Source organism: Glycine soja, chromosome 19 (assembly GCF_004193775.1).
Source record: "Glycine soja cultivar W05 chromosome 19, ASM419377v2, whole genome shotgun sequence".
Lineage (NCBI taxonomy): Eukaryota > Viridiplantae > Streptophyta > Magnoliopsida > Fabales > Fabaceae > Glycine > Glycine soja.
This window is the reverse complement of record NC_041020.1, coordinates 9,256,851-9,279,065: the sequence shown is the minus strand read 5'-3', so window position 1 is coordinate 9,279,065 and position 22,215 is coordinate 9,256,851.

Genomic DNA, 22,215 nt, shown 5'->3' with positions numbered 1-22,215 from the left:
GGTTCCCACTTTGCCCTTCCGATGAGGGAGAAGCTGGATGAACTGTAGATGGATGTTGTTGTGTGGTATCCTTATGAGATCCACAAAGGTGTCAGCCCTTTTGCACGGGAGGCTTTTTTCTCTAGCTTCATTAGGTGCAAGACTGACTTGTAGCCCTATCTTTCGGAGATGGTGCTGAGGTAGTTCAACCATGTATAGCACATTCCACATTATCCACCTCCTCGTCTTGCATATTAGCTTTGTGATACGGCGTGGGTGGGGTGGTAGCAACATGTCATTCCTCTTGGTGATGTTATGTCACCTCGAGGTCCTTGGGCTAGCACCCATAACTATTTGTCTTGGTTTTACAAGGTTTCTCACTCCTATGCCATTCTGCTAGCAAACAGACAACCACCACGTCCTCCTATGTGTTTATCGCCCATCCCAGTACAATTACCGTCTAGGTAGCCACGAGCAGACTATGTACCAGGTATAGACTACTCTTGTTAGGTAAATCAAATTTGATTTTGTTAATTTTTCCCTAAATTGTCACTTAAAAAATAGTTACTAAGTGAAATTGTTCTTGTAGGACCGATTCTAGATAGCTTCAGGCACTATGTAGAGCTTAGATCTTAGAGTTGTGCCAGATGACACGAGTCATCATTAGACCATACAACAAGCTCTGCAATTGTTGCAAGATGGCTTTGCAGTTGGGTGCATCCTAGAAAGACAAAGAAGAGGGCAACCGAGGTTGCCAAGGGAGGCAAGGAGGGTGGCAGAGGCCAATGATTTTTTTTTGTATTATTGTAATTATGATTAACTTTTGATGCAGTAAGCTCATTTTTTGTTGTTTTGACATTTTTTTAAGTTTATATTGTGATTGATTTACTATTTAAATAGCATGCGCCTAATAGTAACAACAACAATGTCTTCAATTGATTTATAAAACAAACATCAACAACTAAACAATCACGAATAATACAAACTTTTCTTAAAATAAAATAAAAAGCAACATACAATTTTTATAAAATAAAAACATGACTATACAGATTTATCACGCATCAGAACAATGATCTCATCATCAGATCATGATTTCCTTGGATTGCACAGTAGGGCAAGGATTTCATTTGGAGATCGACCAAAAGTTACATTCAACTCAATCGAACATTTGCTACTAAATTCCAAAAAGATGAAAAATATTTTTCTCATATCATCATCCCATTTAAGCTTTATACACTCATCTTCAAGTAAAATTTTGCAACCTCTGATGGCGTCCATAATAGTTTTTCGTATGGCATCAAACAACATGTCTTCACTTATTGTGATGACTTTAGGACCAGTACGATATTCAAACAATATCCCTTCAGTTGATGAAATCATGTCACTATTGCAAAATATTTAAGCAATATGGTGAATATCAAGTAGGTGTTGAGTTTCATCAAATCCCTACTACTATTTATAGTAGGGATCTACTGTTCTTTCTTGACCCATACCAAACTAACGATTGAGATTGCGCTGACAATATAAACAGTTGATATCGCGTCTATATTTAATATGATTGGTATGCATATCAGAAAAAAGAGTGTTAAGTAAATACGTATGAGGAAAAAAGGGGTGTTCGGTCAATACGTCTGGGAGAAAAACAATCTCAATCAATAAATGGTCAATAATTGTAGTGTTTCAATTTTCAATCAATAAAAAAGATATTTAAAAAACACAAAATGTGTTTTTTCTTATTTTTTTCATTTTTTTAAAAAACACCACAACGGAATCAAAATTTCATTGTAGATAAATTTTTTTTTTTTATCAAAACAGAATCAAGATTTTGTTATTGTTATGGAAAGGTATCACAAACCAAATCAAGATTCCATTATGATGCTGAAAAGTTACACAACAAAATCTTGATTCCGTTGTGTTAAGGGGGTGATTTCGTTGTTATATTTGGAGCAAAAAAAATACAATAAAATCGTGATTTCGTTGAATACATGTACAATGAAATCACAAATTTGTTATGATCGGGGTGCAAAAACTGGTTTATGACGAAATCATGATTATGTGGAAAGGGTAATTTTGGAATAAAAAATCTCGACCCGTTGGTACCGGCCAAGAGCAATGGGAATGAGACCAATAATAACTCTTGATATTTTGTGTTTTTGGGTTGCACATAAATCAATTCATTCAAACCCGTTGAATTTTGGATTAGATCACGAATTTTGGGTTGCACATAAATCACGAATTTTGTATTAAATTATTATTATATATATATATATATATATATATATATATATATATATATATATATATAAACACACACACACACATGTATAAATATTATATAATATATTTTTAAATTTAAAAAATAAACTACTATTATTATCATACTTAGTAATTAAGAGTGAGATCGTCTCTTCTTTCCTTGTTTTCACGATTCACTTAGTCACTTCAACAAAATTAGAGTTTTAACTCTCATTTGGTTGTAGAACACCTTTTTTTACATTTTAAATTATTTCAAACTATTTTAGATTTAGTTAAAGTTTCAACCCTCCTTTTGATTATTTGAAAATATGAAATTTTCAAACTATGCATTAATAGTAGGATTATCCATAACGGATGTACCCCACAATGCAAATGAGACGGTGAGGCTTGGGTCATTGGTGGAAAGGCTTGGTTCTTGAAAGATTGATGAGTGATAACAATTTTTCAAAGAATACTCTTTGGTTAAGCTTTGAGCGCATGAAACCATTTCTTGCACTGTTATAGTTTTTCACTTTTTCCATAAGCAAACTTAGGTTGACTTGTGTGAGTTTAATGATTTTTCTTGATTTGGGGGCAAACTTACATTGTTTGAGGAATAAGGATTTTATTATAATCTCTAGAGCAATTTCTGAAATGCAATTCTAAGATGCTGGGAACAATTTCTGAAATACAAGACTTATGGGTGATGCAATTGTTGGAAATAAGGCTTTTTATGTTTAGAAAAAGTGTTTAGGAATATTGGAGACTTTGAATAGAAACTTGATAGGAAGGAGAATTCTTTATGGAGGAGAGAACTTTGTATTTTTGCTTGATACAAATGTGTAGGATTACATCTCTATTTATACTACTCTAAGGAGAACTCTAGACACACTAATTCTAGAGAGTTCTCAACTCTAGAGATCCAAAGAGTATTCTAGAGAATATTACAACCATAAGAAATATCTAGACACTCCAAACACTACAAGAATTCTCTAGAAACATGACCCATAATTACTTAAGCCCAAAATAACTAAGTCCAAGGAACCAAATAATTAATTTAGGCCCTAATCAAGTTTATATTTTAACATCCCCCCTTAAACTTGATTTGTGATTCCAAGCATACTCCTTAGCTTCACGAAAGTTTCCAACTTGAGTGGCTTCAGCTTGATCTTGAGACATCACATACTTCAACTTTACCTCCTTCTTCTCAATGCATTCTCTTATGAAGTGGTAACGGGTGTCGATGTGCTTACTTCTTTCATGAAAGACTGGATTCTTTGCCAAAGCGAGTGCTGATTTATTGTCAACAGATATTTCCATAGGTTCTTCTTGTGGCATTTTTAACTCTTTCAACAAGTTCCTTAGCCAAATTGCATGACACACGCATGATGTGGCAGCGACATACTCGGCTTCACAAGTTGATAGTGTGACTATTGGTTGCTTCTTTGACATCCAAGTGAAAGCAGTATCTCCCATAAAGAACACAAAACCAGTAGTGCTCTTTCTATCATCCAAGTCTCCACTCCAATCGCTATCACTATAGCCAACAATGTTATAATTGTCAGAAGAGTAATAGTGCAAGCCAAAGTTTGTTGTACCTTTGATGTATCGAAGGATTCTCTTTGCCGCCTTGAAGTGAGTTGTGGTTGGAGCTTCCATGTAGCGACTTACTACTCCTACAGCATAGAGAATATCCGGCCTTGTACATGTCAAGTAGCGTAAACTTCCAACCAAACTTTTGTAAATAGTTGGATCCACATTCTCTCCTTTTTCATGCTTGCTCAACTTGCTGCCACATTCCATCGGGGTGCCAACTGAATTGGCGTCATCCATCTTGAACTTCTTAAGGACTTCTTTGGCATAACCTTCTTGGGTGATGAAAATTCCTTTGTCTTCTTGTTTTACTTCGATGCCGAGATAATATGCCATGAGCCCCATATCCGTCATCTCAAATTCATTTGACATATCTTTCTTGAACTCTTCGAACATGCTTGGATTGTTCCCTGTAAAGATCAAGTCATCTACATACAAACACACAATCAAAATATCTCCACTTTGCGCTTTGATATAGAGTGCATGCTCATATGGACACTTGATGAAGTTCTTGTCTTGAAAGTACTTGTCAATTCGAACATTCCAAGCTCTCGGTGCTTGCTTGAGACCGTACAACGCCTTCTTCAACTTCAAGACTTTTTCTTCTTGCCCTTTTACTTCATAGCCTAGTGGTTGCTCAATATAGACTTCTTCTTCGAGAAAACCATTCAAGAAGGCTGACTTCACATCCATTTGATAGATCTTCCATTTATTTTGGGTTGCCAAAGAAATGATTAGTCGAATAGTTTCAAGACGAGCAACAGGAGCAAATACCTCATCATAGTCAATTCCTTGTCTTTGACTATAGCCTTTAGCCACCAATCTTGCTTTGTATCTCTCCACATCTCCTTTAGCATTCTTCTTTGCCTTGTACACCCATCTTACTCCGATTGCTTTGTGTCCTCGTGGAAGTGTAGTAAGTTCCCACGTATCATTCTTTGTGATTGACTTGATTTCTTCGTCCATGGCGTCTTTCCACTTTATGTTTTTCGCTACTTCTTGATAGCTTAGAGGCTCACAATCACCAAAAAGACAAAAAAGGTTAATGTTGTTTAGGTTTTTGGTTACCTCATAAATCTCTTCAATGCTTCTTAGTCGCAATGTCCTCTCACTTGAACTTGTTTCATCCAGCCTTGGTGTCGGTGAGACATGTGGTGTAATGTGTTCCTCTATGATTGGTTGTTCAATTTCATCATCTTCTTCAAAATAAGGAAGAAAATCATACTTATCTTCTTGAACACTCCAATCCCAACAATCTTCTTCGTCGAACTCCACGTCGCGACTTATGACGATCTTTCTAGTATTTGGATTATAGAGGTTGTACCCCTTGGATCTTGAGTTGTAACCCACAAACACGTACTTCTCACTTTTATCATCGAGCTTTGTCCTCTTTTCGTCTGGAACATGGGTATAGGCAATGCTTCCAAACACTTTGAGGTGAGAGATCCCATGCTTCCTTCCACTCCATGCTTCTTGTGGTGTCTTCTCATGCACGCTTCTTGTTGGGGAACAGTTTGTTAGGTAAACTGCACATGCCACTGCTTCAGCCCAAAACTCCTTCGGCATCTTCTTTCTTTTGAGCATGCTTCGCACCATGTTAAGTATGGTCCGGTTCTTTCTCTCTGCTACTCCATTTTGTTGTGGCGATCTTGGCACTGTCAGTGGGCGACGGATTCCATGGTCTTCACAATATTTGTTGAACTTATTTGAAGTGAACTCTCCTCCTCGATCAGATCTCATGGCCTTGATGGAAAGACCACTTTCTTTCTCCACGAGGGCTTTAAAATTCTTAAAGTTTTCAAACACTTCTGATTTCTCCTTCAAGAAATAAACCCAGGTTTTTCTGGAATAATCATCAATAAAGAGGAGAAAGTACTTATTCTTACCAAATGAATTGGGTTTGATTGGTCCACAGACATCGGTGTGTATGAGCTCTAGCGGCTTTGTTGCTCTTGTTGTTGATTCCTTTGGAAAACTTTTACGAAATTGCTTCCCAATTAGACATCCTTCGCAAAGTTGGTCTGGGTGGTTGATGCTAGGCAAGCCTCTCACCATCTCTTTCTTCGCTAAACGTTCTAGACCGTCGAAGTTGAGGTGCCCGAATCGTAGATGCCATAGCCACGAAGAGTCGGTATAGCAAGCCTTGAGACACTTTGCCACATCATTTTGAATGTTCAAGAGGAACATTCTATTCTTTGACATAGGCACCTTAGCAATCAAGTTATGTCTACAATCTCTTAAGAAAAGACTATGTTCTTTCAAATGGATGTCATAGCCTTTCTCTAATAATTGTCCCATGCTCAAAATATTATTCTTCATGTTAGGCACATAGTAGACATTGGATATGAATTGATGACTCCCATTCTTCAAACGTATGAGAATTTTACCTTTGCCTTTGACTGGTATCTTTGAGTCGTCTCCAAATGAGACATCGCCATTTGCCGCTTCATTGATCTCCACGAACATGCTTTGATCGCCGCACATGTGGTTGCTTGCGCCGGTGTCGAGGTACCACTTGTTTCTTTTCTCTTCAAATTTGTTTTGGCACGCGAGTAGCAAAGTTTCTTCTCCGCCTTTTTCTTCTACAAAGTTAGCTTTCTCTTCAACCTTCTTCGAGAATCTACACTTGGATGCATAGTGACCAATCTTGTTGCAATTGAAGCACTTGATTTGTGATTTGTCATACCTCGACCATGAATTTCCTCTTCCACGACCTCTTGTTACTTGTGGATTCCAACTTCTTTCTCCATTTTTGAATTTGTTGGAGTGGTTGTTGTAACCACCTTGTCGCAACGTGCCTTTTGCAGGTGAGCGAGGGCGAGGCTCACGGGCGCGCTTTCCAAAGGAGGAAAGATGTGCGGAGTCGCCACCAACGTTTATTTGTGGAAAACGTTGGAAAAACCGAAGGAAACAGGTCAAAATGAAAATTCTATGTTCGGGAGTTGTATTTACGCTTGAGGAAGGTATTAGCACCTCTCACGTTTGTCTCAAAGGACAACAACCTATTTTTTAGATTTGTGGAAATTGTGTTACCTTAACTTTTATTTCTTTTTATTTTTTTTAGGTCGACAAAAGTGGGGCTTTTGCTCCTACGTACCCTCCTTTGGAGAGGAAATCAGACCTACGTAGTTCTTTCTTAAGCGTGAATCAAGCGATTCTTTTTACTTGAAAGGTGATCATTTTAAGGCGTTGGACCTTAAAAATGATCCATTTTACTTGGTAAGAAACTGAAATGATAAATTTTCAAAACCCTATTTTTGTGGACGAGCTTGACTAGGCGAGTTGATTTTAGCCTTAGTTTCACTTTAGTTATTAGTCAATTCAATTAAGAATGAGAAATCCCAAAGAGAAAACGTCCGATTGATTTTTCGCTTTATTTTACTAAAAGGGTATTTTTTGATTATTATATTATTATTTTACCTCTTTTTTAATTTTCAACGTGGTTACGACACGACCGAACGGTCGGAATTCATTTTAACCAAAATTAATGGATGATACAATTCAAACGATCGGTGGAAATTTATTTTATTTTTAGATTAGGCGAGAAATGACTTAAATAAATGGCTTAAGCACGTCAAAAGGGGGTATAAAAAGCGAATGAAAACGAGAATAAAAATACATGAAACAAAATGTGGACCACCACGGGTACATAGAATGAATTGAAAAGCTCGGTTTGAGGTACTTACCCGTTGAAGACTGAAGAAAACGAAGAACGAACGATAAATGTTGAAGAACGGTCGAGAATCTTCGCGTAATTACTCACGGAAACGTTACGAAAGCGCTTCGGCTTGGATTTTCTTCACGAAAATAATTTTCCTCAGCAATTTCGAGAGAATGAGAAATGACAAGAAGGCTGAACCCTTTTCTTCTTCACTCCTCCCTCTATTTATAGCAAAATAGGGGAGGAGCTTGCCACCCAGCTCGCCCAGGCGAGCAAGGTTTCTTCTTCCAGAAGCAACAGCCTTCTGGAGGAAGGATCTGGAAGGCCCAAGTGGGCCAGATTGCTATTCGTACCCCCTTTTTTACTAAATATACCCCTTCTACTTTTTTGGTAATTCTTTTTCTGTAACGTTACGAAACTTCACGAATTTCGTAATGATACTTATTTTCCTTCCGCAAGGTTACGAATCCTTACGGATTATGTATTTACTCTTTTTTAGCTTTCGAAGAAGTTACGGAAACTCACGGATTACGCAAAAACACCTCTTTTCGATTTCTGCCACATTACGGAATTTCACGGATCGCGTAAGCCTGCTTCCTTTTGATTTCTGACACGTCTCGGGACTTCATTTTTTTTGCAACAAAGGACGCCAAGTATCTCAAAGCGGCTAACCAAAGGTTGCATGTCATCAAATAATAATCCCCGGACGAAATTAGGGTATGACAGTTGCCCCTCTTTACTTACCTTTTATCGGAGATAAGAGGAAAGCAAAGCTAAGACACTGATTTCGTCCGTCCTGCCCTTTCCGTGATGACGACTCTCGTCTCTACTCCTTCTTCTTTTCTGCACAACAAAAAAAAAAAAATACAAACAACAACAAGAACAACTAACTATACATATACACATTTGGGAAAGGAAACAATCGGGAACATAACAAAGATCACATTTTCTAGTCAAGAGGATCCGCCCTTGACGATGAAAAACTCTGGAGAATGGAGGATTGCACTAGAGGGTCCTCACTAGTCAACCATGAAGCATAGCTCCAAACTCTTGGGTGGAGAACGCATGAATGAAAACGCAATTCATGGGGCTCCGAAAAAGGGGTTGAGAATGGAGAATTGCACTAAGCAATTACTACGCATAGCTCCAAACTCGAAGGTGGAGGACACATGAACGAAAACGCAATTCATGGGGCTCCGAAAAAGGGGTTCAGAATGGAGAATTGCACTAAGCAATCCGTATGCATAGCTCCAAACTCGAAGGTGGAGGACACATGAACGAAAACGCAATTCATGGGGCTCCGAAAAAGGTTGAGAATGGAGAATTGCACAAAGCAATCACTACGCATAGCTCCAAACTCGAAGGTAGAGGACACATGAACGAAAACGCAATTCATGGGGCTCCGAAAAAGGTTAAGAAAGGAGAATTGCACTAAGCAATCACTACGCATAGCTCCAAACTCGAAGGTGGAGGACACATGAACGAAAACGCAATTCATAGGGCTCCGAAAAAGGTTGAGAATGGAGAATTCCACTAAGCAATCGCGACGAATAGCTCCAAACTCGAAGGTGGAGGACACATGAACGAAAACGCAATACATGGGGCTCCGAAAAAGGTTGAGAATGGAGAATTGCACTAAGCAATCACTACGCATAGCTCCAAACTCGAAGGTGGAGGACAGTAGAACGAAAACGCAATTCATGGGGCTCCGAAAAAGGGGTTGAGAATGGAGAATTGCACTAAGCAATCACTACGCATAGCTCCAAACTCGAAGGTGCAGGACACATGAACGAAAACGCAATTCATGGGGCTCCGAAGAAGGTTGAGAATGGAGAATTGCACTAAGCAACCACTACGCATAGCTCCAAACTCGAAGGTGGAGGACGCATGAACGAAAACACAATTCATGGGCTCCGAAAAAGGGTTGAGAATGGAGAATTACACTAAGCAATCACTACGCATAGCTCCAAACTCGAAGGTGGAGGACACATGAACGAAAACGCAATTCATGGGGCTCCGAAAAAGGGGTGAGAATTGAGAATTGCACTAAGCAATCACTACGCGTAGCTCCAAACTCAGAGGTGGAGAACACATGAACGAAAACGCAATTCATGGGGCTCCGAAAAAGGGGTTGAGAATGGAGAATTGCACTAAGCAATCACTACGCATAGCTCCAAACTCGAAGGTGGAGGACACATGAACAAAAACACAATTCATGGGGCTCCGAAAAAGGTTGAGAATAGAGAATTGCACTAAGTAATCACGACGCATAGCTCCAAACTCGAAGGTGGAGGGCACATGAACGAAAACGCAATTCATGGGGCACCGAAAAAGGGTTGAGAATGGAGAATTGCACTAAGCAATCACTACGCATAGCTCCAAACTCGAAGGTGGAGGACACACGAACGAAAACGCAATTCATGGGGCTCCGAAAAAGGTTGAGAATGGAGAATTGCACTAAGCAATCACTACGCATAGCTCCAAACTCGAAGGTGGAGGACACATCAAATAAAACGCAATTCATGGGGCTCCGAAAAAGGTTGAGAATGGAGAATTGCACTAAGCAATCACTACGCATAGCTCCAAACTCGAAGGTGGAGGACACATGAACAAAAGCGTAATTCATGGGGCTCTGAAAAAGGTTGAGAATGGAGAATTGCACTAAGCAATCACTACGCATAGCTCCAAACTCGAAGGTGGAGGACACATGAACGAAAACGCAATTCATGGGGCTCTGAAAAAGGTGGAGAATGCAGAATTGCACTATGGAATCACTACGCATAGCTCCAAACTCGAAGGTGGAGGACACATGAACAAAAACGCAATTCATGGGGCTCCGAAAAAGGTTGAGAATAGAGAATTGCACAAAGCAATCACTGTGCATGGCTCCAAACTCGAAGGTGGAGGATGCATGAACGAAAACGCAATTCATGGGCTGCGAAAAAGGGTTGAGAATGGAGAATTGCACTAAGCAATCACTACGCATAGCTCCAAACTCGAAGGTGGAGGACACATGAACGAAAACGCAATTCATGGGGCTCTGAAAAAGGTGGAGAATGCAGAATTGCACTAAGCAATCACTATGCATAGCTCCAAACTCTAAGGTGGAGGACACATGAACGAAAACGCAATTCATGGGGCTCCGAAGAAGGTTGAGAATGGAGAATTGCACTATGGAATCACTACGCATAGCTCCAAACTCGAAGGTGCAGGACACATGAACAAAAACGCAATTCATGGGGCTCCGAAAAAGGTTGAGAATGGAGAAATGCACTAAGCAATCACTACGCATGGCTCCAAACTCGAAGGTGGAGGACGCATGAACGAAAACGCAATTCATGGGGCTCCGAAAAAGGAGGAGAATGGAGAATGGCACTAAGCAATCACCAGGCATAGCTCCAAACTCGAAGGTGGAGGGCACATGAACGAAAACGCAATTCATGGGGCTCCGAAAAAGGGTGGAGAATGGGGAATTGCACTAAGCAATCACTACGCATGGCTCCAAACTCGAAGGTGGAGGACACATCAAATAAAACGCAATTCATGGGGCTCCGAAAAAGGTTGAGAATGGACAATTGCACTAAGCAATCACTACGCATAGCTCCAAACTCGAAGGTGGAGGACACATGAACAAAAGCGTAATTCATGGGGCTCTGAAAAAGGTTGAGAATGGAGAATTGCACTAAGCAATCACTACGCATAGCTCCAAACTCGAAGGTGGAGGACACATCAAATAAAACGCAATTCATGGGGCTCCGAAAAAGGTTGAGAATGGAGAATTGCACTAAGCAATCACTACGCATAGCTCCAAACTCGAAGGTGGAGGACACATGAACAAAAGCGTAATTCATGGGGCTCTGAAAAAGGTTGAGAATGGAGAATTGCACTAAGCAATCACTACGCATAGCTCCAAACTCGAAGGTGGAGGACACATGAACGAAAACGCAATTCATGGGGCTCCGAAAAAGGTGGAGAATGCATAATTGCACTATGGAATCACTACGCATAGCTCCAAACTCGAAGGTGGAGGACACATGAACAAAAACGCAATTCATGGGGCTCCGAAAAAGGTTGAGAATAGAGAATTGCACAAAGCAATCACTATGCATGGCTCCAAACTCGAAGGTGGAGGATGCATGAACGAAAACGCAATTCATGGGCTGCGAAAAAGGGTTGAGAATGGAGAATTGCACTAAGCAATCACTACGCATAGCTCCAAACTCGAAGGTGGAGGACACATGAACGAAAACGCAATTCATGGGGCTCTGAAAAAGGTGGAGAATGCAGAATTGCACTAAGCAATCACTATGCATAGCTCCAAACTCTAAGGTGGAGGACACATGAACGAAAACGCAATTCATGGGGCTCCGAAGAAGGTTGAGAATGGAGAATTGCACTATGGAATCACTACGCATAGCTCCAAACTCGAAGGTGGAGGACACATGAACAAAAACGCAATTCATGGGGCTCCGAAAAAGGTTGAGAATGGAGAAATGCACTAAGCAATCACTACGCATGGCTCCAAACTCGAAGGTGGAGGACGCATGAACGAAAACGCAATTCATGGGGCTCCGAAAAAGGAGGAGAATGGAGAATGGCACTAAGCAATCACCAGGCATAGCTCCAAACTCGAAGGTGGAGGGCACATGAACGAAAACGCAATTCATGGGGCTCCGAAAAAGGGTGGAGAATGGGGAATTGCACTAAGCAATCACTACGCATGGCTCCAAACACGAAGGTGGAGGACGCATGAACGAAAACGCAATTCATGGGCTCCGAAAAAGGGTTGAGAATGGAGAATTGGACTAAGCAATCGCTACGCATGGCGCCAAACTCGAAGGTGGAGGACTAATGAACGAAAACGCAATTCATGGGCTCCGAAAAAGGGTGGAGAATGGAGAATTGAACTAAGCATTCACTTCGCATAGCTCCAAACTCGAAGGTGGAGGACACATGTACGAAAACGCAATTCATGGGGCTTCGAAAAAGGTTGAGAATGGAGAATTGCACTAAGCAATCACTACGCATAGCTCCAAACTCGATGGTGGAAGACACATGAACGAAAACGCAATTCATGGGGCTCCGAAAAAGGTTAAGAATGGAGAATTGCACTAAGCAATCACTACGCATAGCTCCAAACTCGAAGGTGGAGGACGCATGAACGAAAACGCAATTCATGGGCTCCGGAAAAGGGTTGAGAATGGAGAATTGCACTAAGCAATCACTACGCATAGCTCCAAACTCGAAGGTGGAGGACGAATGAACGAAAACGCAATTCATGGGCTCCGGAAAAGGGTTGAGAATGGAGAATTGCACTAAGCAACCACTACGCATAGCTCCAAACTCGAAGGTGGAGGACGCATGAACGAAAACGCTATTCATGGGGTCCGAAAAAGGGTTGAGAATGGAGAATTGCACTAAGCAATCACTACGCATAGCTCCAAACTCGAAGGTGGAGGACATATGAATGAAAACGCTATTCATGGGGCTCCGAAAAAGGTTCAGAAAGGAGAATTGCACTAAGCAATCACTACGCATAGCTCCAAACTCGAAGGTGGAGGACACATGAACGAAAACGCAATTCATGGGGCTTCGAAAAAGGTTGAGAATGGCGAATTGCACTAAGCAATCACCAGGCATAGCCCCAAACTCGAAGGTGGAGGGCACATGAACGAAAACGCAATTCATGGGGCTCCAAAAAAGGGTGGAGAATGGAGAATTGCACTAAGCAATCACTACGCATGGCTCCAAACACGAAGGTGGAGGACGCATGAACGTAAACGCAATTCATGGGCTCCGAAAAAGGGTTGAGAATGGAGAATTGGACTAAGCAATCACTACGCATGGCGCCAAACTCGAAGGTGGAGGACTAATGAACGAAAACGCAATTCATGGGCTCCGAAAAAGGATGGAGAATGGAGAATTGAACTAAGCATTCACTTCGCATAGCTCCAAACTCGAAGGTGGAGGACACATGTACAAAAACGCAATTCATGGGGCTTCGAAAAAGGTTGAGAATGGAGAATTGCACTAAGCAATCACTACGCATAGCTCCAAACTCGATGGTGGAGGACACATGAACGAAAACGCAATTCATGGGGCTCCGAAAAAGGTTAAGAATGGAGAATTGCACTAAGCAATCACTACGCATAGCTCCAAACTCGAAGGTGGAGGACGCATGAACGAAAACGCAATTCATGGGCTCCGGAAAAGGGTTGAGAATGGAGAATTGCACTAAGCAATCACTACGCATAGCTCCAAACTCGAAGGTGGAGGACACATGAGAGAAAACGCAATTCATGGGGTTCCGAAAAAGGGGTTGAGAATAGAGAATTGCACTAAGCAATCACTACGCATAGCTCCAAACTCGAAGGTAGAGGATACATGAACGAAAACGCAATTCATGGGGCTCCGAAAAAGGTTGAGAATGGAGAATTGCACTTAGCAATCACTACGCATAGCTCCAAACTCGAAGGTGGGGGACGCATGAAAGAAAACACTATTCATGGGGTCCGAAAAAGGGTTTAGAATGGAGAATTGCACTAAGCAATCACTACGCATAGCTCCAAACTCGAAGGTGGAGGACATATGAACGAAAACGCAATTCATGGGGCTCCGAAAAAGGTTGAGAAAGGAGAATTGTACTAAGCAATCACTACGCATAGCTCCAAACTCGAAGGTGGAGGACACATGAACGAAAACGCAATTCATGGGGCTTCGAAAAAGGTTGAGAATGGCGAATTGCACTAAGCAATCACCAGGCATAGCTCCAAACTCGAAGGTGGAGGGCACATGAACGAAAACGCAATTCATGGGGCTCCGAAAAAGGGTGGAGAATGGGGAATTGCATTAAGCAATCACTACGCATGGCTCCAAACACGAAGGTGGAGGACGCATGAACGAAAACGCAATTCATGGGCTCCGAAAAAGGGTTGAGAATGGAGAATTGGACTAAGCAATCGCTACGCATGGCGCCAAACTCGAAGGTGGAGGACTAATGAACGAAAACGCAATTCATGGGCTCCGAAAAAGGGTGGAGAATGGAGAATTGAACTAAGCATTCACTTCGCATAGCTCCAAACTCGAAGGTGGAGGACACATGTACGAAAACGCAATTCATGGGGCTTCGAAAAAGGTTGAGAATGGAGAATTGCACTAAGCAATCACTACGCATAGCTCCAAACTCGATGGTGGAAGACACATGAACGAAAACGCAATTCATGGGGCTCCGAAAAAGGTTAAGAATGGAGAATTGCACTAAGCAATCACTACGCATAGCTCCAAACTCGAAGGTGGAGGACGCATGAACGAAAACGCAATTCATGGGCTCCGGAAAAGGGTTGAGAATGGAGAATTGCACTAAGCAATCACTACGCATAGCTCCAAACTCGAAGGTGGAGGACGCATGAACGAAAACGCAATTCATGGGCTCCGGAAAAGGGTTGAGAATGGAGAATTGCACTAAGCAACCACTACGCATAGCTCCAAACTCGAAGGTGGAGGACGCATGAACGAAAACACAATTCATGGGCTCCGAAAAAGGGTTGAGAATGGAGAATTACACTAAGCAATCACTACGCATAGCTCCAAACTCGAAGGTGGAGGACACATGAACGAAAACGCAATTCATGGGGCTCCGAAAAAGGGGTGAGAATTGAGAATTGCACTAAGCAATCACTACGCGTAGCTCCAAACTCAGAGGTGGAGAACACATGAACGAAAACGCAATTCATGGGCTCCGGAAAAGGGTTGAGAATGGAGAATTGCACTAAGCAATCACTACGCATAGCTCCAAACTCGAAGGTGGGGGACGGATGAAAGAAAACACTATTCATGGGGTCCGAAAAAGGGTTTAGAATGGAGAATTGCACTAAGCAATCACTACGCATAGCTCCAAACTCGAAGGTGGAGGACATATGAACGAAAACGCAATTCATGGGGCTCCGAAAAAGGTTGAGAATGGAGAATTGCACTAAGCAATCACTACGCATAGCTCCAAACTCGAAGGTGGAGGACGCATGAACGAAAACGCAATTGATGGGCTCCGGAAAAGGGTTGAGAATGGAGAATTGCACTAAGCAATCACTACGCATAGCTCCAAACTCGAAGGTGGGGGACGCATGAACGAAAACGCAATTCATGGGCTCCGGAAAAGGGTTGAGAATTGAGAATTGCACTAAGCAACCACTACGCATAGCTCCAAACTCGAAGGTGGAGGACGCATGAACGAAAACACAATTCATGGGCTCCGAAAAAGGGTTGAGAATGGAGAATTACACTAAGCAATCACTACGCATAGCTCCAAACTCGAAGGTGGAGGACACATGAACGAAAACGCAATTCATGGGGCTCCGAAAAAGGGGTGAGAATTGAGAATTGCACTAAGCAATCACTACGCGTAGCTCCAAACTCAGAGGTGGAGAACACATGAACGAAAACGCAATTCATGGGGCTCCGAAAAAGGGGTTGAGAATGGAGAATTGCACTAAGCAATCACTACGCATAGCTCCAAACTCGAAGGTGGAGGACACATGAACAAAAGCGTAATTCATGGGGCTCTGAAAAAGGTTGAGAATGGAGAATTGCACTAAGCAATCACTACGCATAGCTCCAAATTCGAAGGTGGAGGACACATGAACGAAAACTCAATTCATGGGGCTCCGAAAAAGGTTGAGAATTGAGAATTGCACTAAGCAATCACTACGCATAGCTCCAAACTCGAAGGTGGAGGACACATGAATGAAAACGCAATTCATGGGGCTCCGAAAAAGGGGTTGAGAATGGAGAATTGCACTAAGCAATCACTACGCATAGCTCCAAACTCGAAGGTGGAGGACACATGAACAAAAGCGTAATTCATGGGGCTCTGAAAAAGGTTGAGAATGGAGAATTGCACTAAGCAATCACTACGCATAGCTCCAAATTCGAAGGTGGAGGACACATGAACGAAAACTCAATTCATGGGGCTCCGAAAAAGGTTGAGAATTGAGAATTGCACTAAGCAATCACTACGCATAGCTCCAAACTCGAAGGTGGAGGACACACGAACGAAAACGCAATTCATGGGGCTCCGAAAAAGGTTGAGAATGGAGAATGGCACTAAGCAATCACTACGCATAGCTCGAAACTCGAAGGTGGAGGACACATGAACGAAAACGGAATTCAAGGGGCTCCGAAAAAGGTTGAGAATGGAGAATTGCACTAAGCAATCACTACGCATGGCTCCAAACTCGAAGGTGGAGGACGCATGAATGAAAACGCAATTCATGGGCTCCGAAAAAGGGTTGGTCGGCAGGACCGAACGATCCACCGGGTCTTTCCACCTACTAAAGCAAACATGCTTTTTGCAAAGAAAAATAAATCATTCGCGAGAGCACCATATCTTAGAGAAACAATATACTTGTGCCAAGGGTAATCTTCCTCTTAATCGAGAATGAAGGGTAGGATGTCAACTTTTAGCTTTTAAATGAACATGCAGGGGAAACATCAGGCTGAGCTGAAAATAAATCACTCATAGTGTATAAAACTCACAAGGCAAGTGTTTTATCCTATTCTCAAACCATAACTGCACCATGACTCTATTTTGCACACGACTTCCTATCGAATCAAAGATCAAACGTACGATCACGGACCAATAGGATTTTCTCGAGGGTGGTGTTTTTGGAGAGGAAGCTGGGTGTTTCGGTCTTTTTCTCTTTGTTCATGTGGGGTGGGATATTGCCAGTCGAGAATGATTTCGAGTGGCAATCTGGCTTGAAGAATTTTTGTCCTCTTTCTTTCATTAATCAAGAATTGCTTCTTTTCCCTTTCCACTTCCCTTCGACCTTCGACCGGGAATCTTTTCCTCTTCTTTTTTGTTCTTTTCTTTATTTTCATCTTTTTTCTTTTTCTTTCTTTCCATTTCTTCCTTTTCTTTCTTTTCACTTCTCCTTTCCCATCCTTTTGTTTGGGAAATCGGGTTTTAGCATTCTATTCGCCCTCCCTTGAGGAGATTCCGCTGTCCTTTGCTTCGGGGAAGGAATGAGGATTCTTTTTTATAGGCCAAGGTTCAAAAAGTCTAAGGTTGTGTTTCAATGGGGTCTTTTATCGTGGGAACCCAATCTTGATATCTGGGGCGAAAAAAATTTGGGTGTGAAGGTGTCGATTTCGGGCCGAGCTTCCATATTGCTCCATAAGGCACGCGTGACAATGATGATTTGAAAACAACGTGCAAAATTAGTCATGGCTACAGCCAGGTGGGCCCTCAAGCATCCTGTTTATGGCGTTGTGATACTATGGTTGGGAATTTACACAGACAGACCCAATGTTTCCAAGTTATATTCTTTTATCAGTTCAATGAATTCATCCATCCTTATCTCGGTTCATTCCGGAAAATAAACTCTTAGCATCAGTCCCTTGTTTCCTGAAGATACGTTTTCTCTTTACGAATGATTTATACTTCTTAACTATAACATGTCGACCTTTGCGGTCTTTCTTTCTTTTTCCTTTTTGTTTCATTTTTATATATTCACAAAATTATACACCTATGGTCCTCTATGGAGAAATCTTTCTTTGTACATCTACACTCTTATACATGACAAACTTTTTCTGTACACGCATTGGAATTCTCTCTCTTTACATCACATGATCAAACCCTATTTACATTCAAAGATCTTTTTCGTTTTTCTCCAACACACACCTATGGCTCATACAAAAGTTTCTTTATATACATTCGTTGCTCACACACACAAGAATTTCTCTCCACGCATCACTTACACACACAAAACCTTCTATGCACATTTTCCTTTTACATACAGGTATATATACAAAAACAATTTTTCTTTTCTTTATGAACATGACTTTTATTCACAACGCTTCTCTCTTTTTATTAGGATTTTTGGTTCATTTTACTTTTAGGACAACGTTCCTAAATGAAAAACTCTACACGGTTCCGGAATTTCAACAAACACCATTGACAACAATGAAACAAGTACCGACGTAACAACTCAAACGATATGTATGTACAAAACAAAAGTCAAAACATGAAACAAACGTTAGTCCCTTAGTCAAACAAAAATAAGATGATATGTAAACAGAAAAAAACAAATGGAAACAAAAAAGAAATATGGATCAAGGGATCTCCCAATCATGTGGCCCCGCTTCCTCCTAAGAAATCAAGTAAATCGGTTATCTCCTCGTCCTTGTGGGCCTCATCTGCCTCGTCGGAAGCCTCTGCTGGTGCCTCTCCTGCCCGGGCCTCAGGCCAATCTCCAGGCCATGCGACCTCTGCCCTGAACTGGTCCGGAGTAGGGCACGGAAAAGAAGTAAACCCCTGGCTCTGCAGGCTGAGGCTCATCTGATAAAGACAATCATGGGTCTGTACATGTGCCCGGTGGTTGGCCGCTTGCTGGCGAACCAAATGCCGCAAATACTGCTCCGTATCAAACAATCCGGCTGGACCGGCCTGATGAGGTGGCGGCGCGTCTGCGGCCTGCGGAGCATCCCCCTGGACCTGTCTCTGTGTGCAATACTTCTCAATAAAAGCTCAGGTGATGGGCGACCGAATCACCTTGCTAGGTGCCACAGGGACTCCGAATGACTGGCAGAGTCCTGTGATCAAGGCGGGAAATCCCAGGGCCCTGTTGGACTTATCTGGGTCCAGAGGGTGCCTGGTAGGCGCCATACCTGCAAATATATAGATGGCATCAGCGATTAGCTGAGCCACGTGAATGCTCATCTGCGTCAGGATGGCGTACACCAGCTGACACTTCGGCAGGGGGAGGTCAGAATTATGGTCGTTGGGCTGGATGTTGCTGAGCAGCAAAGTCATCCAGATCTGAGTCAGGGTGGTCATGTTGGTGCGCATGATCCGCACCTGTCTCTCGGCAGCAGTCCGGGCAAAATCCTGCCCCGGTATACATAGCAACTGGCGATGGCCTCCTCGTCGAACCCATCGGACCGGTTCCTCCTCTGGCCATACTCGCACTCCTGACCCTCTTCCAGCACTAAAGGATATCCCAGGAACTGGCCGATAGCATCTGCATCAAACGGGATCCACTGACCCCTCACCCAAGACCTCATATCTCGCACGCCCTCCTCTGTAGGCCAAGCATTGGCATAAAATTCGAGGACTATGTCTGGATCGAACTTGGCCATGGGGGTAACCAGTGATGCCCACCGCCGGCGAACTATCTCCTCCTGGAAATCGGTATACTCATCGTCCCTGAGCTGGACGCGTCGCTCCCAGAGAAATGACTATCCCTTGATGGCCTCGAAGCGCTGCTGGTGTTCAACGCTCCTAAAGCGGTGACTGTTATACTCGGGAGCGGAACTAGTTCCTTCGGCCATTTTATCTTTCCTGGATCTCTTTGAGGCAAGTTTCCTCGGGGCCATTTCCTGCGAGAACAAACATTTGGAAGTTAGTTTTACAAGATAATGCTTATCTTAACGCAAAAATGTCGTGCTAACCCCCCCTAATTTAGACCAAACTCATGTAACCCATTGATGCACACGCGCATGTGTAGAAAATATCCTATTACTCATGTCAACATACAAGAGCATCAAACATATTCTAATTGCCATACACCAATATACACTATGAAAAAAAAGAAAACACATTTTCGTGCTCAAAGTGTTGCGTCAAACTTTACACCTAATTTATATCCTAAACATTTGCTATCACAAACTACTTACATACATTTGAAGTACACCATACAAATTTTTATTGTTTCACTCATATTTATTTATATGCATATTGGAAAGCTAATTACATCCTGCACATATTTGCATTCAAAAAAGCATTCCACACTATCATACATTCATTTAGGAAGACAATCATTCACACTTTGCTAGGAATTTCATGCTCCTTATATTTACCTATGTATACACACTATTGCAAGGTGTTTTCCACACTACCTCTATGTAAAGTATCAAACATGGGGCAGCCCAAATTCGAGCAAAAACTCTCACAAGCAAATCCTAATTTTCATGTTTTTTTTTTTAATTCTAAAACCAAATTTTGGATTCCTAGCCATATGCATGTTTCCTTGCATTGAAGCTACAAGTTTGGGTTCCTAAGCTTGGAATTGCATTTGGGCACCTATTTTGAATCTCCTATGATGTACCTACATATAAGAAACAGTCCCACTCTCCCAATTTTACAAAATCATATTCATACATCATTGGGGCATTTCACCGAGCACTTGGTGAGCGCATGTTTGGACATAAATTGCAAGAGGATGGGGACAATGTGGCATGCCCCATTGCTTCAGAATACAGCATAGGCCTAAGGCCTTCTCATTCAAATCCTCAACTCAAGAAAACAAGCATAAAAACAAACCAAAACTGCCCCACAAATATAAGCACATTCTCACAATTTGGAGCACCGAGAGATGAAGAAAATATACCAATGGGAAGCTAAAAACATCAAGGATTGAATACTTACTTGTTGGAGTGAATAATAACACCAAAAATGAAAGCAAAAGGCAACCGAAAGTGGCTTGAGGGAGCAAGAACCGCAAGCCTTCGTGAGTCCTCTCTTTTGAATGAGGGGGGGGGGAGTTTTTGGATGCAAAAACGTTCCCCTCCCTCGTTTTTATAATTTGGGTGCAGGGGTTGCTCGCCCAGGCGAGCTAACCTGCCATTTTTTTTTTTGAGGGGAACATTGACCATGTCTCCTCCTCCCTTACGGGTTAGCGTTTGCCTACTTGAACCTACTTAAATTAGAATTAGGTGTCGATTACTTATTTAAAACAAACAATAGTAAAAGAAACTGCGAATGCAAAGGATACTGGGCTGCCTTGCAGCGACGTTCTCTGCTTGTTTAGCGCCGGGAAGGGGCAACGATCGGTCGGTCGTGACCCTATCCCCACTTGCATCCGTCCCTATGTACCCGTAAGTAGGAAACAAAATCCATGGCCAATCGTGTCCGGTCACCGTCTTACCTTGGTTGATTTCCGCAGTCAACTTGTCTTGACTTCTAACCGTGACCTAAGAAGGCCCTGCCCCTGTTACCACAAAATATGCATGTGTATGTGCATGAATGAATGTTCCTAATGCGATGACTTTCTTTTAGTGAGGGCTGGTTAGATTCAATTTTAAATAAGCGTTTGGGGAACCCCATACACTGAGCGAAGAGGGCTCAAGTTATAACAAATCTAAAACACAAGGTTTGAAAACAAAGGGAGGACTGAAACCTCGCCCATCTTTAAAGAAACGAGACAAATACAGTGAATGGGAATCCCAAGAGGAAACCAAAAAGAACGAGAACAACTCAAAAATAAAAAACATGCAACGGTCCTCTCGATTGCCCCAAACTTCAAGCGTAATATCGTTTAACTATATCGGAGTTCACGGGCGAGGGCAGCTCCTCGCCATCCATGTCGGTGAGTATCAGAGCACCCCCAGAAAAAGCTCTTTTCACCACGAAAGGTCCTTCATAATTCGGGGCCCACTTGCCTCGACTATCCTTAACAGCGTGGGACATCTTTTTCAGCACGAGGTCCCCCTCGTTGAACTTGCGCAGACATACCTTCTTGTCGAATGCGTTCTTTACTCTTCGTTGATATAGACGCCCATGGCTCATGGCTGTCAAACGCTTACCTTCAATGAGGTTGAGTTGGTCGTAGCGTGCTTGAGCCCATTTTGACTCTTCTAGGCCTGACTCCGCCATTATCCTCTTGAGAAGGAACTTCCACCTCAAACGGGAGTACTGCTTCCATCCCATAAGCTAAGGAATACGGTGTTGCCCCAGTAGAAGTTCGTACCGA